This window comes from Oryctolagus cuniculus, chromosome 10 (assembly GCF_051225735.1).
Source record: "Oryctolagus cuniculus isolate XC-2025 breed Fujian yellow rabbit chromosome 10, ASM5122573v1, whole genome shotgun sequence".
Taxonomy (NCBI): Eukaryota; Metazoa; Chordata; class Mammalia; order Lagomorpha; family Leporidae; genus Oryctolagus; species Oryctolagus cuniculus.
The window spans coordinates 35,893,391-35,911,794 of NC_142876.1; positions in this window are offsets into that span (position 1 = coordinate 35,893,391).

Consider the following 18,404-nt stretch of genomic DNA (forward strand, 5'->3'; position numbering starts at 1 on the left):
TTTTACAAATGTATCATCTAGATATGGTTTTTTTTTTTTTTTTTTGACAGGCAGAGTTAGACAGTGAGAGAGAGAGACAGAGAGAAAGGTCTTCCTTCCGTTGGTTCACCCCACCAGATGGCCGCTATGGCTGGCCAGCGCGCTGTGCTGATCTGAAGCCAGGAGCCAGGTGCTTCCTGCTGGTCTCCCATGCAGGTGCAGGGCCCAAGCACTTAGGCCATCTTCCACTTCCTTCCCAGGCCACAGCAGAGAGCTGGCCTGGAAGAGGAGCAACCGAGACAGAACCTGGCGCCCCAACCGGGACCAGAACACGGAGTGCAGGGGCCGCAGGCGGAGGATTAGCCTAGTGAGCCGTGGCGCTGACATCTAGATAGGTTTTATAACCTGAAAGAAGAGATAAGTGTAAAAAAGCTTTTTTTTTTGAAATTGTTATTTATTTAAAAGATGCACACAAAAACATATATGTACACACACAGAGGCAGAGAACTCCCATCTGCTGGTTTGCTCCCAAATGCTTGCAACAGCTGCAGCTGGGCCATGCTGAAGCCAGGAGCAGGAAACTCAGTCCTAGTCTCTCATGTGGGTGGCAGGGATCCAAGTGCGATTATCACCTTGTGACTTCCAGAGTGCACAATAACAGTAACGTGAAATAGGGAGTGGGACAGGGACTGAAACGTGTTGGAATGCAGGTGTCCCAATCAGTGTCTTAACCAATATGCCAAACAGGTGCCCACATGGAACTTTTTTTTTTTATGGGAAGCTTTAATAAACCAAACCTGAGACCATCTTGGAGCTTTAGGAATGTGCTATTGCCACTGGCATTAATCCTCCATGCTACTTATCCAGACTCAACATAAACTATTTAAAAAAGAAAAGAAGAAGAAGAAAGGTTTCCAGAAATCCTGAAGAATAGTTACCTCTTTATCTCATCTGATTAATTCTTGAGATAAGTCATGGTGCACATTTCAAGTGTTATAACATCCCTCTCTCTCTCTCTGCTAACACAATTAATGTGAATGCTAATATCACCAGTAGACAATTTTGGAGATAATTTCTACAGTTGTTATTTATCTCATTCCATTTACATAAAAACTGCCAAGTCCCTTGGAAGACACAAATTGAGGCTGGAGGTTGACTGGGGAGGTGGAGGAAGAAATTTAAGGCTTGGGCATTTGGGCATCAGAGTTTTAGGAAGGTAGCTGGGACTTTGTTTACCTCATGAACCTGCTTTAGGAAGCTGCAGATAACAATCCTAAAGTAGACTCATCAGTTTTCTTCCTTGACTAGCTTTGCTGTTTGCCTTTTAAATCCTTGCTCCGACTGTGTAGAAAAGAAGCAAGTGTGAAGTACAGCTATGTGCCTGTGAAGTGTTTTAATGTCGGAAGATTAAATGGAGCTCTGAGTGGAGGCTGGGGCCCAGATTCTGGAGCCAGGGTTGATGCATGTCTCACTGCAAGGGTTGCTGCAGCCCTAGTTGTTGCCCAGAAGCATTGGTAGAGGCTTAGAATGAGTTGAGGCAAGGTAAGGATGGATTTATTAGAGTGCCAGAGTGGAAAAGTTTGAAGAGGAGTTTTAATGGATTCTACCAACACAAAGTTGTCTCATTACATGGGTATTAATGAACCAGACATCAGAGTATGGGTAGAATGACAAGAGGCCATGCAGAAGCTGTCAGTGGAAGAAGCATACGTGTTGGTGACCCAGAATGAGTAGGTTAGGCTTACTACAACTGGTCCTTGAATTATCTGCAGTGGAACCTGGGGGCTTGTACATTCTGTGAGACAAAATTGGCAGCTGTGGAAGCCAGCACATTGGGGAAGATATAACCTTATGTCTCCAAAAGTCACTTTAGAAGTTTGTGTTCCATGGTGTCTGCTGGCTTGTAAAGCTGTCACAGTGTCAGGTTTTGTCATGTGAAGGAAACTCACCTTGACAGATGTGGCAGATGGGGCCACCAGAATCTGACCCTGCAGACCAGAGCTGTTGAAGAAGCAATTTCATAAACATAGTTTTGAGTACTAAAGATTCTACAAAACCCTGTAAGCCCGATTTTCCTTGCTCCAAGCTGTTTGCTAAAATTGTTGGTTATTATCTTCTACCCTCTGAGGAAACAATCACTAGGATAATTTTATTGCATTAACTAAGAAAACAATAAATTTATTATATATATTTCATCCATTTACTTGATGATTTACATTAATAAAAACAATTTGGTGGCATTATGATGAGTATTTTTGAAAGTGACTCAACTAATTATTGTTTTGTATCTATTTTGTTATAATTGGATAACTCAACTCACAGCTATTAGGAAAATTATTTTGAGATATTAAGCATAATCACTACTTTGTTCCTTGATGTTAATTTCTTATATATTTATATAATCATTATATACTTGTATCCATGAAGGCTGTATACTTTTTATTCATTAAAATTTGTTCAGGATATGAGTTTTTGTTCCTGTTTGGTTTACGAAGCACTGAATATTTAGCTAAATGCAAGTACTGTGGAAGGTACTGGAGTGGAAGGCACAGACCTTGTGGGATATCAAACATGATACTCCAGGGCATTCTTTGGTGTAAAAATAAAACACAGTGGTTCAGGGCTTAGCACGAAAACAGATGACTTCTCTTCCATTTCATAATATAAGGTAGATCCTTGTATGTTTCCTTTGAGACTGTGCTCCAGTGCTGGGATGAGGGTCCAGGATCCTTCCACTTCAGGATTCTCTCACCTTCTACACAAGGCTTGTTTGGTCCTGACAAATGGAAAGATGATTAGAGGATTGTGGATTTCAGGTTTATAGCTGGAATTCCATTCTTTATCATTTCAGAGGCCATTTTGTTGACTGAATCCTAATCATCTTCTCAGCACTTTTTTTTTTTTTTTTACTTTAAGTTTTCTGATCTCTTCCTCAAGTACAACAAGCTCATTTGGCATGTGATCTAACTTCCCAATTATACCTGGCCACAGTTTCACCAAGAGTTTTCCACTGAATAATATTGTCTGCCATCTTTCCAACCTCTGTGTTTTTTTCCCCAGCCTCAGGAGTTTATACTCGCTATGTCAGTGCCACACATATTAGGTGCTTGTTACAGCAATCCCTGGCTGTTCTGTTTAGTTATATTATGATTCAGTAATAAATAAACCATAGAAGTAGATAGAGATGATGAGCATAGTTAAATCTAGGAATGTCTGCAGGGTCCAGATTACACGGAAGTGAGAAAAAATTGTGATTTAGATTTAGCAAGGACTTGCACATACAAATTTGAAGAAATAGAGTAACCATTTAGGAGAAGATTGCTATAACCTGAAAAAGAAAAGCAAAGGCCTATACCAAAGTTGTGTGGAGGAAAAAAAAAGGGGGAGGTGGGAAAGAAGGATATGAAAAATATCCTGAAGGAAGAACATCTGGCTTTGCAGGAAAAGTAGTCAATCAAAGTCAAAAGAACTGGTCCTCATTCCTTTTTTTTAAAAAAAAAAACTTTTATTTAGTAAATATAATTTTCCAAAGTACAGTTTATGGATTACAATGACTTTTCCCCCCCCAAAACTTCCCTCCCACCCGCACCCCTCCCATCTCCCGCTACCTCTCCCATTCCATTCACATCAAGATTCATTTTCAATTCTCTTTATATACAGAAGATCAATTTAGCATATATTAAATAAAGATTTCATCAGTTTGCACCCACACAGAAACGCAAAGTGTAAAATACTGTTTGAGTACTAGTTATAGCATTAAATCACCTTGGACAACACATTAAGGACAGATCCCACATGAGAAGTAAGTACACAGTGACTCCTGTTGTTGACTTAACATTTTGACACTCTTGTTTATGGCGTCAGTAATCACCCTAGGCTCTTGTCATGAGTTGCCAAGGCTATGGAAGCCTCTTGAGTTCGCCAACTCTGATCTTATTTAGACAAGGTCATAGTAAAAGTGGAAGTTCTCTCCTCCCTTCAGAGAAAGGTACCTTCTTTGATGACCTGTTTTTTCCACTGGGATCTCACTCGCGGAGATCGTTCATATAGGTCGTCTTTTTTTTTTTTCCTAGAGTGTCTTGGCTTTCCATGCCTAAAATATTCTCATGGGCTCTTCAGCCAGATCTGAATGCCTTAAGGGCTGATTCTGAGGCCAGAGTGCTATTTAGGACATCTGCCATTCTATGAGTCTGCTGTGTATCCCACTTCCCATGTTGGATCATTCTCTCCCTTTTTTATTCTATCAGTTAGTATTAGCAGACACTAGTCTTGTTTGTGTGATCCCTTTGACTCTTAGACCTCTCAGTGTGATTAATTGTGAACTGAAACTGATCACTTGGACTAGTGAGATGGCATTGGTACACGCAACCTTGATGGGATTGTATTGGAGTCCCCTGGCACATTTCTAACTCCACCATTTGGGGCAAGTCGGATTAAGCATGTTCCAAATTGTACATCTCCTCCCTCTCTTATTCCCACTCTTATATTTAACAGTTTCAACACTTAAGTTTCAACACTTATTTAAGTTTCAACACTTAAGAATAACTGTGTGTTAATTACAGAATTCAACCAATAGTATTACGTAGAACAAACAAACAAATATTAAGAGGGATAATGTATTAAGTTGTTCATCAACAGTCAGGGCAAGGGCTGATCAAGTCACCGTTTCTCATAGTGTCCCTTTCACTTTAACAGGTTTCCTTTTTGGTGTTCCATTAGTTGTCACCAATCAGGGAGAACATATGATATTTGTCCCTTTGGGACTGGCTTAATTCACTCAGCATGATGTTTTCCAGATTCCTCCATTTTGTTGCAAATGACCAGGTTTCATTGTTTTTGACTGCTGTATAGTATTCTATAGATACATGTCCCATAATTTCCTTATCCAGTCTACTGTTGATGGGCATTTCAGTTGATTCCAGGTCTTAGCTATTGTGAATTGAGCTGCAATAAACATTAAGGTGCAGACAGCTTTTTTGTTTGCCGATTTAATTTTCTTTGGGTAAATTCCAAGAAGTGGGGTGGCTGGGTTGTATGGTAGGGTTATATTCAGATTACTGAGGAATCTCCAGACGGACTTCCATAGTGGCTTTACCAGTTTGCCTTCCCACCAACAGTGGGTTAGTGTCCCTTTTTCCCCACATCCTCTCCAGCATCTGTTGTTGGTAGATTTCTGAATGTGAGCCATTCTAACCAGGGTGAGTTGAAACCTCATTGTGGTTTTGATTTGCATTTCCCTGATTGCTAGTGCTCTTGAACATTTTTTCATGTGCCTGTTGGCCATTTGGATTTCCTCTTTTGAAAAATGTCTACTGAGGTCCTTCGCCCATCTCTCAAGTGGGTTGTTTGTTTTGTTGTTGTGGAGTTTCTTGATCTCATTGTAGATTCTGGTTATTAATTCTTTATCTGTAGCATAGTTTGCAAATATTTTTTTCCCATTCTGTCGGTTGCTTCTTCACTTTCCTGACTGTTTCTTTTAGGAGGTGAGGGCGATCTGGCTGTGATATCTATCACTCCATTGATTGCCAGCGTTGATTCAGTCCTCATTCCTATTACTCAACTTATTTGTGCTTTAATTTTCTTTATTCCTTAAAGCCCCACTCTAATACTGAGGTGATCAAACCTGACCAAATTGTTTCTAAGTTTGAGAAGCAAATGATATTAAGTATGTTAATGATGTGGTTAAGTCATTTAGTGTAAAAGAAGCATTTAAAGTGGCTGCATACTATCCAAAGCAAATTCATAGATTCAATGTGATCCCAGTCAAAGTACCATAGATGTTCTTCTCAAGTCTGCAAAAAATGACCCTAAAATTCATCTAGGATTACAAGGGACCCTGAATAGCTAAAACAATCCTAAAACATAAAAATAAAGTAGGAGGCATGATAATACCAGACTGCAAGACATATTATAGGGCAGTGATATTACTGGCATATGAACATCATGTGGACTATTGGAACAGATTAGAAACTCCAGAAATTTATCCATGCATCCACCACCAAATAATCTTTGACAAATGAGCTAAAATCACTCCTGGATAAAGAACAATTTCTTTAGTGCCGGCACTGTGATGCAGTGAGTTAAAGCCCTGGTCTGAAGGGCTGGCATCCCATATGGGCACCGGTTTGAGATCTGGCTGCTCCAGTTCCAATCCAGCTCTCTGTTATGGCCTGAGAAAGCAGCAGAAGATGACCCAAGTCCTTGGGCTCCTGCAACCATGTAGGAGACCCGGAGAAAGCTCCTGGCTCCTGGCTTTGGATCGACGCAGCTCCGGCCATTGGGGCCAATTGGGGGAGTGAACCATTGGATGGAAGACCTCCTTATCTCTCTCTTTCTCTGCCTCTCCTCTGCATAACTCTGACTTTCTAATAAATAAATAAATAAATAAATAAATCTTTAAAAAAGAGCAATCTCTTCAACAAATGGTGCTGTGGAAATATTGTATCTCTGCATGTAGGAGTATGAAGCAAGACCCCTACCTTATACTTTATACAAAGATCAACTCACAATGGATCAGGGATCTAAATCTGAGACCTGAAATCATCAAATCACTAGAGGAAAAGACAGGGGAAATACTGTGAGGTATTGGCATAGTTAAAGACTTCTTGGATAAGACCCTAGCAGCACAGGTAATAAAGGAAAACATAAACAAATGGGGTTACATAAAGCTAAGATGTTTCTACACAGCAAAAGAAATGCTACAAAATAAAAGGGCAGCCGCCAGCGCCTAGGCTCAATAGGCTAATCCTCTGCCTGTGGCGCCGGCACCCTGGGTTCTAGTCCCAGTGGGGGTACCGGATTCTGTCCCGGTTACCCCTCTTCCAGTCCAGCTCTGTGCTGTGGCCCAGGAGTGCAGTGGAGGATGGCCCAAGTGCTTGTGCCCTGCACCCGCATAGGAGACCAGGAGAAGCACGTGGCTCCTGGCTTCGGATCAGCACAGTGCGCCAGCCGCAGTGGCCCTTGGAGGGTGAACCAATGGTAAAGGAAGACCTTTCTCTCTGTCTCTCTCACTATCCACTCTACCTGTCAAAAAATTTAAAAATAAATAAATAAATAAAAGGGCAGCCAATATAATGGGATAAAGTATTTACAAACTATATATCTGATAACGGATTAATATCCAGGATATATAAGGAGCATAGGAAACTCAGCAACAACAAAATAAGCAATCCAGGTTAAGTTAAGAAATGGGCTAAGGATAGGAACAGGTGTTCTTCACAGGATAACATTCAAATGGCCCAGATACATGAAAGATGCTCAGAATCACTAGCCATCAGGTAAATGCAAACAAAAACCACAATGAGGTTTTACCTCATCTCAGAATGACTCTCATCCAAAAATCCAATAAGTAACAAATGCTAGCTAGGAGGAAAAGACACCCTACACACTGATACTGGGAATGTAAACCTGAGCAACCATTACGGAAGACAGTATGGAGATTCCTTAGAAATCTGAAACTAGATCTGTCATATAACCCAGTCATCCTTCTCCTGGGAATTTACCCAAATGAAATAAAATCAGTATATGAAAGAATTATTTGTACTCCCATGTTTACTGCAGCTCAATTCATAATAACCAAGATATGGAATAAACTCAGATGTCTATCAACTGATTACCCGATTAACAAATTGTGGTGTATCTACACTATGATTCAGCCATAAAAAGAATGAGATCCTGTTTTTCTCAACAAAATGGGTACAATTGGAGACCATTATGCTTAATGAAATAAACCAGTACCAAAAAGACAAATTTCATATTCTTTCCATGATTTTTGGTAACTAGTATACAGAGTACAAAAATTACATGAATGAAATTGCCATGTTGATATTTGATTATTGTTTGTAGCCATTGTCTATATACTCTTGATGAGCAGTGGTTTTCCTACTTGACACTTGTTGAATTCTTTATTTAACAGGGATATCCTTGTGATTATAAAGTAAATTTAAAGTATGTCATTTTACAAATTAAAAGAAAACATAAAAACATTAGTCAAAGGGATCACATAAACAAGACTAGTGTCTGCTGATACTAACTGATAGAATAAAAAAGAAGAGAATGATCCATCATGGGAAGCGGGATACACAGCAGCCTCATAGAACGGCAGATGTCCTAAACAGCACTCTGGCCTCAGAATCAGCCCTTAAAGCATTCAGATCTGGCTGAAGAGCCCATGAGAGTATTTTAGGCATGGAAAGCCAAGACACTCAGGAAAAAAAATAAAACAAAACAAAAACAAAACAAAAAAAACACACCTATATGAACGATCTCCGCGAGTGAGATCCCAGTGGAAAAAACAGGTCATCAAAGAAGGAGGTACCTCTCTCTGAAGGGAGGAGAGAACTTCCACTTTTACTATGACCTTGTCTAAACAAGATCAGAGTCGGCGAACTCAAAAGGCCTCCATAGCCTTGGCAACTCATGACAAGAGCCTAGGGTGATTACTGACGCCATAAACAAGAATGTCAAATTGTTAAGTCAACAACAGGAGTCACTGTGCACTTACTCCTCATGTAGGATCTCTGTCCTTAATGTGCTGTACATTGTGATTTAATGCTATAACTAGTACTCAAACAGTATTTTACACTTTGTGTTTCTATGTGGGTGCAAACTGTTGAAATCTTTACTTAATATATGCTAAACTGATCTTCTGTATATAAAGAGAATCGAAAATGAATCTTGATGTGAATGGAATGGGAGAGGGAGCGGGAGATGGGAGGGGTGCAGGTGAGAGGGAAGTTATGGGGGTGAAGCCATTGTAATCCATAAGCTGTACTTTGGAAATTTATATTCATTAAATAAAAGTTTAAAAAAATAAAACAAAATTAAAAGAAAAATAAGAAAGGAAGGAGGAGAGAAGGTGGGAGGGAGGGAAGCGTTAGGGTGGGAAGTGTCATTATGCTGTTAAAACTGTATATATGAAATATATGAAATTTGTTTCCTTTATATAAATAAAAAAAGAAACAAAAATAAAGTGCAAAGCTTTGTGACTTTGGTCACTGTGAGGTGGCAAAATCCCTAACAAAATGTTAAGAAGGGCTGGGTAAATGATGATGCATTTGGTTTTGGCTGCAGTAAGTCAGATTTTTCACCCAAATCTTCAGATGGGTGTATCCAGCACAATCTGTCATAATTGTGGTCCTCAGAATAAGGCCCTGAGATGTTGCAGTGTGAAAATGATTCATTATGGAGAATTTAGTAAGAAAGTGGGGAAGTGGGTCAGTAAATGGAGATACTGAGAATCCAGGCAGGTGCTCTTGGAGGGTAACCTCACCCTGACCCAGGAAAACTCTGGATGTTAAGCTCTGCCTCCACATTCATCCCAAATGAGATGAGGGAGTTGGGCTTTTGTTTTTCTGCAGCCCTAGTGTTCAGTTGTTGGTGAGGAGTCTAGGGACACAAACTTCTAGGTCATTCTTGTTCTTTGCCTGAGCTGGCAAACTGGCTTCAGAGCCAGGGATCAAAATTCAGTGGTGGTTTGTCAGATCAGAAGCTAGGGGCAGAAACAGCAAAGGAATCCAATGGGATATTGGGGATGCTCAAAAAGTATAGTTTTTGATTTGGGGAGAAGGTGTAGAGTGAGTAATATTTTGTTTTCTAACATTTGAAAAGTAATTTAATTAAGGATTCTCCATGTTAATGTATTTTTAAAAGTATTTCTGAGCTTTAAATTATTATCTCTCTTTGCATGATTTTCTAGTTTACCAATGCTAATATTACCCCTGCCCCTGTTATCTTCTGTTGTCCTTGGAATCTGCAATGACAAAATTGTGACACATACGAAATATTCTTCAATGCTCTACCCAGCCTTTGGAATGCCACTTTGCCAATTTCTCACCCATTCTTCTTCTTCTTCTTTTTTAAAAGATTTATTTATTTTATTTGAAAGGCAAAGTTACAAAGAAGCAGAGGCGGGGCGGGGGGTGGTCTTCCATCCACTGGTTTCCTTCCCAGATGGACTCAATGCCTGTAGCTGCACCGATCTAAAGCCAGGAGCTTCTTCTGGGTTTCCCACATGGATGTTAGAGCCCAAGGACTTGGGCCATCTTTTACTGCTTCCCAGACCATAGCAGGGAACTGGATTGGAAGTGGAGCAGCAGGGACTTGAACTGGCCCCCATATGGGATGCTGAAACTTCAGCCAGTGGCTTTACCTGCTATGCCATAGTGCTGGCCTTCTCACCCATTGTTCTTATGACCTCATGTTCTCCTCTTTTTTTTTTTTATTTTTTTGACAGGCAGAGTGGACAGTGAGAGAGAGAGCGACAGAGAGAAAGGCCTTCCTTTTCTGTTGGTTCACCCCCCAATGGCCACTGCGGCTGGCGCACCGCACTGGTCCGAAGCCAGGAGCCAGGTGCTTTCTCCTGGTCTCCCATGTGGGTGCAGGGCACAAGCACCTGGGCCATCCTCCACTGCACTCCCGGTCCACAGCAGAGAGCTGGACTGGAAGAGGAGCAACTGGGACAGAATCCAGCGCCCCGACCAGGATTAGAACCCAGGGTGCTAGCATCGCAGGCGGAGGATTAGCCTATTGAGCTGCTCATGTTCTCCTGAGCATGCTGAACACTGTGTCTAAATAGATGCACCTGCAGTTTCATGTACCTAATGGAGGTAAATCTTTTGTCATACTCTCATACTCTTCCTCATTTCCCCAACCCTTTAGAGGTTTTTTCTTTTAACAATTAATTTATTTCTGACATTGGAATTTTAGGTAAGGCCAGGTGACTATTGAGCAGATTTTTTTTCAATCTTATATTTCATCTTAGTCTACAACTTTTTGTAGACTATCAAGATTGGAAGAGCTTCAGAGCTTTAACTCATCTGATATCATACCCATTTGATTTTTTTTGATATTTTGGATTTAAAAAAATAAGTTTTCTTAGGGAATGCTTTGTTCCACCCATAGGTTAGTATCATGGAGGACTATGTGAGGTCTTGTGATTTTTCAGAATAAGCGTGGTATTTATGAGAAAACAGAAACAGTATTTGAGCATGAGAAACTGGGCCCCACTTTGCAGGGAACTCTGGTTTCCTTAGTGATACACAGACTTCTTAGACGTGTCTTGAAGGCAAATCTTCCTCCACAGGATGCTCTGTGAGCCTTCAAATGAGGTTAGGAACTTTTTTCCTTCCCTGGGAAGTGAGCGTTTGTGTGGCAGAATTTTAACTTAGTAATTAATTTGGACCCCAACGGTGTGGAGATGGTGAGAAAGGGACCCTATTAAGACTTGATATTAAGTTAATAGCAGGTGACAGTGACTTCATCAAAACCCCTGTGCAAAACATCAAGTAGATGGAAATTTCAGTTCTGGTACATTACTCAGCTGAGTACCATCAGACCTGCTTACAAGGGTCATAAAGATTATTTGTACATTAAAGAAGGGCCTGTCCATCAAACTCAGTATGAGAGAGAAGCAAGAAAATTACCATCTCATTAAATGCAAAAAATATTGGTGCAATTCTAATAATGAAACACTCAATACTTTGGAAAATTGTTACTGGCTATTTTTCAATATTTCTTTAGACACACACACACACACACACACACACATTCCCATTTGAATGGTGACTGAGGAAGAGCTAGAACAGATATCATGGCATTTTCATTTCTTCTGTGGAAAACCACCACAGAGAGGAAGGAGTGGGAGGGGTGGCTCGGAAGATAGCCATTATGATTTTGATAAAACTTGCCAGCTAAAGAGGTGGCAAAGGTCATCTGATGAAATGGAAGCTTGGTAATGCTAGAAAAAACAGAAAGAGAAATCACAACCTCTTGGGGATATTATAGCCTCTGATTCATCACTATGTAAGGTCATCACTTATAGATCAGAGATCAGAAACAAAAGCAATAACAGAAAATGTCTGAGTAAAGTTTCCACCGAATAACAAAAATTTCTACTGTATAAAGTTGAAACATAAAAGAATGATTTATTTAATTCTTCAGAAAATGCAGGAATTTAGGAGATCACAAGATGCCCGCTTCATTTTGAATGCTTTCACCAATTGGTTAATATGGATGCTGGACCATATTCTATTCATTAATGATTCAGATAAAGATTTAGTAACACTGGTGTACTTTTTGAATAGGAAGCTTAGAAGTTTTGTGACAGTGGTGTACAACATGAATATCTTTTTTTTTTTACCTCTGTCCCTTGTGTTTTCTAGAAGCCAAAAGGACATTTCTGATTAATATGGTAATTAGATGGTTATTAAAAACAGTAATCATGCAGAAATTATTTGGTATCATAAACATCCCACACAGAGAAAATATTTGAACATTTAAAAGTTGAACATTTCATTTGGCTTTGTACTCAAGAAGCCAAAGAGGATATAAAGAATTTTAAGTTCCCAAGAAAGCACTCACATTAAGAACAAGTTGTCTTCTTGATCAGGTTGGAAGTTAGTGCCACACATCCAACAGATTCCCCTTGTGGCTAGTAGCAATGAACCAATTTCTATTAATGAAGAGCTCATGTTTATGGCTAATATAGAAGAAAACGTACTGAAGGGGGAAGCTCAGTCATTCATTGGAGATAGCTTAATTCTGGTAATTTCCAATTTCCAAGCTTGTTTTAATTTGTTATCAAAGTAATCACTCATTCTGGCTGGAGTCAGAAATAGCTTTTTGTCGTCTGCAGCCTGACAGATTATTCAGATGGAACCCCATTTTTTAAAGCTCACCTGCTCAGCATCTGTGATATGCTCACATGTTCCAAGAGGTATAGTTTTCAGCATAAGAGCCAGGATAAAAAGAACTGAGGCAGCCTTCCCACAGTTTTCTGAGCCAAGGAGTATTTCATGACTCCGAATCCTGATTGAAGCTCACATACAAAGAGCAGAATATGATGGGAAGCAGGGTGGAATGTCCACTGGGTGTCATCTTCTATGCCAATCCAATCTTACAAGCTTTCTTGCCTACCTGTGCCAAAGGGAAAGTTTATCTGGGTTTTGCTACAAACATTAAATCACTCTCACAGGATTACCCTTGGCTTTTCAAGTACTGGTCCATATTTTCTCTAATCCATAGTATTCATTTATCCACAATGTCCAGGAGAATGGTCAGCTCAGTGTGTTTGGCCAGCTGCATAGAAGCTCAGCAAATGATGCTGTGCAAATACTAAACACTATGTGGAAACCACACTTTGAGGTCCATATTGAGTTATGCAATTTACAAAGACAGTTCTACCACCAGCAACCTGTACATTCCTTTGCTTTGTTTTATCATGGATGAAGTGATAAAATAAAAGCTCCTACACAGAGCGCTCTTTGGTTCTAAAGCTGTGGGTACAAAATGTACACAGGAAAGAGAAGGTATTTTACTTACTCTATCGAAAGGCTGCAAAGGCCTCGGGACCACTTCCAACATGGAGGAAATTGCAGCCTTGCTTGACTGATTGACACACATTTACACAGCTTGGGAAAGTCACCGTGAGGATTAGAGCTCTGATTCATTGCTAAGGTTTTCTTTTAATCTGAAGAAAAGTAATAGTTGAAACAGACTTGGTAGGGAAAGAGGAGACAAGAAACTGAAAGTTAGTGGGGCTGTGGTGAGAATTAAAGGGGGAAAGAGAGCTAGAAGAGGTAGGACATCTTTGTGTCAATGACCCAATGTTTCTTTAAGTGTGTCATTTCTGTTGTCCTCCTGGAAACTTCAGGTTTGTAAAGCAAAGAAGGAGAGGTGGTGGTCAGAATAGATAAAGCTGATTGTCACTAAAAGCACCACCTCAGGATATGCTTTCTGAATATATTCAGAAGCATCAGTAAACCCAAAACACACTTCCCTCATTGTCAGTGAGTAGCTTCCAGGGATGATAATAAAGAATTGTCTCCTCTTTATTGCTTTGGCTGATGTTTGAGTCTGTGGCGCCAAGAATCTGGATCTCACAGAGCCAGGCAGTGGAAAAACAATACATTAGCATTAAATAATGGGATCTCTGGTGTCTGGATTGCAATGGAAGAAGGGTTAACTGAGCTGGAGCTTTGTATAGTGGGAGCCTCCATCTATAATCTCTTGTTTTTTTTCAGCATGGAAGGAGGAGAAACGAGCCTTGGGGGAGGAAAATAGAGAGCACCCTAATCTCATGATAAAAATAACATGATTCCTATACCTGCTATCTCTCCCCACCAGGTTTCTGCTCCCCTCACAGAACACTAGTAATGTCCATAAATGTCATTTAGAATAACAATTTCTGTTCCATTAAATATATGAAAAATATGTTGCATTGAAAACAGTTGGCCTGGGAAATACATACATTTTTATCCTTCTTAACCAAGCATCCATTCTCACTGTGGCTACTATAAATGGTAGTTGGGTACAATGGGACCAGTTTCCTCAGCACAGCATGATCATGATTATTATCTCTGTTCAGTGGCCCTGTGGATCTGTACTGTAGGTTGGGCCTGCTCAAGTTCTAAGGTACATAATCTGGCCAACTTGTTCTGAAAATTTAGTGTGGGTTTGTGTTCTTCAGTGAAACATGCTCTGTTTTTCTTTGTATTTGGAGCAGCTTAAATCCCTATGGTGTGTCCTGTGCCATGGTGAGACTCTCAGTGGCACCTGCCATGTGGTATCAAGGTTAGTCTGTGCTGGCATCTCATCCACTTGGCAATGGGCAATTCACTTGTGTGCAGAAAGTGATGTGGGAGCATCAGTCCATCAACCATGTAGGAGATATTTCTTGTCTACTCACCCCATGCCTGTCCTAGGTTGCTGCTTAATTACTGAGCGTCTTCCATGTTCCACGTGAGACATCCTTCATGAGACAGTTATTACCTTCTACCCCCAAATCCATTTTTATAGTAAGAAAACTAAGTCAGATCTTGGCTAAGTTCATGCCTTTCAATCAACAATGCCTCTCCAGTCTAACTCCTCACCTCCCCCTTCTCCCTCAACATGGCCCTTCAGCCAGGGTAGTTCCACTGACAAATTCTTCTTTCTCTCAGCTCCAGGTCTGTGTATGAAGTGCTTCCTTTCTATGGTGTCTTTCCACATGCCTCCTCTTCTGCTTGCCTTAACTATAATTTACTCTTCAAGATTCCTTTGTCAGATAAAAATAGCAAACTAAAAAGGCAACTGATTTTATTCAGGTTATTGCATTAGGGGAAACATTCAGATCTGAAAACTCAGAGTATCTTCACAGGGTGGTTTTTGCCTTTGGTGTGTATCAAAAAAATGTACAAGTTACAGGTAGAATTTTTTAAAATCAAAAGTCTCATTCAACCAATTCGAAGAAAAATGTGTCTAATTTAAAGAGGACAAGTTTTCATCTTGGTGAAAATTCATGAGACAAAGGAAGGGGAGCTGGAAGGTCAGTCAGTAGGTTCAGGCCACAGAGGGGAGGTCTATGTTTAGCTCTGTCACAGGCAAACCAGTATCATCTGTAAGTCATATTGGAAGCTTTGAGAAGAGTGGATTACAAGTACACTCTTAGTCGTAGATGTTGGTGATTATTTGACTTATTTTCCAGAACACAAAAACGTGGGGATTTTTCTTCTTTTTCTTTTTTCTTAAAAAATATTTGTTTATTTGAAAGAGCTACAGAGAGAGAGAGAGAGAGAGAGAGAGAGGTCTTCCATCTGTTGGTTCACTCCCCAGATGGTTTACTGCAGCCTAAAGCCAGGAGCTTGTGCCATCCTCTGTTGCTTTCCATGGGCCAATAGCAGGGAGATAGAGTGGAAGTGGAGCATTCAGGATGCCTGCACTATTAGGCAGTGGCTTTACTCTCCATGCCTCAATGCCAGCCCCAGCATATTTCTTAAACATTGCTGTTTTCAAATATGAGATGAAGTTCAGTGTTGTCACATTTTAGCAACTGTGCTTCCAGTGTGGATTATGGGTTTCCCATCATTTCTTCTGGAGTTCCTAGACCTGCATCCATCATCACAGTCATTGCATTGCATTTACATAAGTGTTTAGCAGACTGACTTAATGACAATGTGGTCTTCTTGCCTTTATAGCCACCTCCTTAGCTCAGTCCCTTGCCTACAGAAAGCAAGGTTGGTCTTGGATATAGAATGGGTAGATTTAGATTGGTGGGAAGCTTTCCAAGGTAAGGGGAGAGTCTGAACAAAGTTATGGTGAACCAATCTGACTGGCACAAAGAGGACTGGTGAGAGAGTGGGCTGGAAAGCAAGGTGAACCCTGGACCTCACAGTGGCCCCAATTTCTATAAGGTCTTCTTCAATCCATTCCTGAGTCTGGGCAGCAGATGTCCTTCAACACATTTAGTAGATTTTCCTGGAGCTCGGTCTCTAGTGATCCTTGGCTGTCACTTTCACCCTTTCCCCCAAGGCTGATTTTCCTGCAGTTCTGATGACACTGCTGTCAGAAAGTTTTTCCTGGCAGTTCAGCAAAGGGAAATGGAGGGTATTGTATTCCATCAGTAGCACATGAATCCCTTCTCTTCTCACTGCTTCCGCCCTACAAATATTTATAGATATCATTATGCCTCCCTTAGCTATCATTTATCCAAGCGGTAACAGCACCAGTCTTTCCATCTTGCCTCATAAATCAACCCCTCCAGCCCCTGCAATCATCTCCCTGCTCCTCTCTGAACTCTCCAGGGTCTGTCAACATCTTAATAAGGTACCCCAAACTGGAGACTCCTCTCCACTAGGGTACCAAAGCAATTACCTGCCTATTAGGGGGATGGCATATGTTAAAAAGGTACTTCAGCATTGCAGATGCTATGTGGAGTTCAAGCTTATTTCTCATGTGTGGCCACTATTCCTCTCCAGAATGTTTCCTGTGCAGTTGCTACCAGTGAGCCCATTCTCTGCCTACTGCCTGCAGCCAAACAGATATCGGAAAAGCAGTGTTGTTCTTAGCCTCTCTTCCTCTCCTTCAAGACTCCTTTATAGGTCTCTATATCCTCTGGGCCTTCGTGATTGCTGGTAATGAACCTGAGTCTTCACTATAGTTTTCTATGTCAAATCCCAGTTGTTTCATCTCATTGGAACTCTATCAAAGTATGTTAATTGGGCTTTAAGTTTGGGTAAACCTGTATTCAATCCCCAGGTCTATCACACCGGTCCAGGAGGTAAATTTAGGCAAGTTATTTAACAACTATGAGCTTCAGTCATCTTATCTATGAAATGGGGATACAAATTACATCCAACGCATGGATACTTGTGAAAATTAAAGGAAACAGTGATTACTGTTTTTGTCTTCTTTCTCCTATTTCTTCTTTTGTGGCTCTTCTTTCTTTTCCTTTCTTTTACTTATATTTCACGTGAGCATATTGACAATTCATAAATCAAAAAGGAAGGGAACTTTCTGCCTCAATCACCTAGATATGCTAGAGAAAAGTGTCTTTAAAAGTTTTTTTTTAATCCATTCTTCTTTTCTTTGAGGTGAAGATGTATACTTTGGTGATGTTGAATTCTACATCACCAAATTATCAAGAAATCCCAATTGACTTTATTATTTACTCATTTTCATGATACTTGTTGAATAAAGCTGAGAAGATCAAGAAAGAAATCCAATGGGAGGAACTAAGTAGCATTCTTTCCAAAGCATCCATGATACTTTCTAGGAAAATCAAGTAAGACACAGAATATATTTGACAGGAGTAGAGAATATTCAGATAGATGAACTGATAAATATTATTTGAGTTGAGAGCTACCTCTACAGATATACCAGACTGAAACTAAAAAAGAGAAAGAACCTCCACCAGGTTGTTCTACAGCAGATATTTGTTTTAGGCAATTACTTAACAAGAAATTGAGAAAACGGCAAAAACAGATATTAACAACTGTAGGAAGATGATACTACCCTTAGGACTGGTAGGTGGTAAAGGAAAAGTGGGGATCACAAGAGTCCAAGAGCCAGGACTGAAAAGGCATTGATAACTACCATGAAGGTTAGGAGGCTGCACTGCTCCAGGTTTGTGCCATGAAAAGTGAGAAGCTGTGTCCTTATTTACAATTTCTTACCACTGGCTCAATTTAGCCATAAACTAATGAGCAAAAGAATGTTAATCAGCCCTTCAGATTCAAGACAGAGAATGAGAAGGGCAAGGAATGAATCTGAAAGCAAAGAAGTGAAATGGTGATCATCAATGTAATCTAATCTCTATGACAGCAGCCAATAAAATATCCAATGAGTTTAGGGGATTACACAAATGGCTATAGTCTCTCTCTCTCTCTCTCTCTCTCTCTCTCTCTCTCTCTCTCTCTCCTCCTCCTCCTCTTCTGCCTCCACCTCTACCTCCACCTCCACCTCTGCCTCTACCTCTACCTCTACTTCCACTTTTATATTTGTTGCACAAATGAAAGGAAAGTTGTTCTCCCCTAAGGAAAATCAAGTCCTGCTTACTAATCAGGGTCCAGTTATGAGCTAGAAACTATACTGGAAATATAAACAAGGAAGTTTACATAGAAAGCAGGGAAAATTGGTTCACTACTAAAATAAATAAATATTACTTTTTT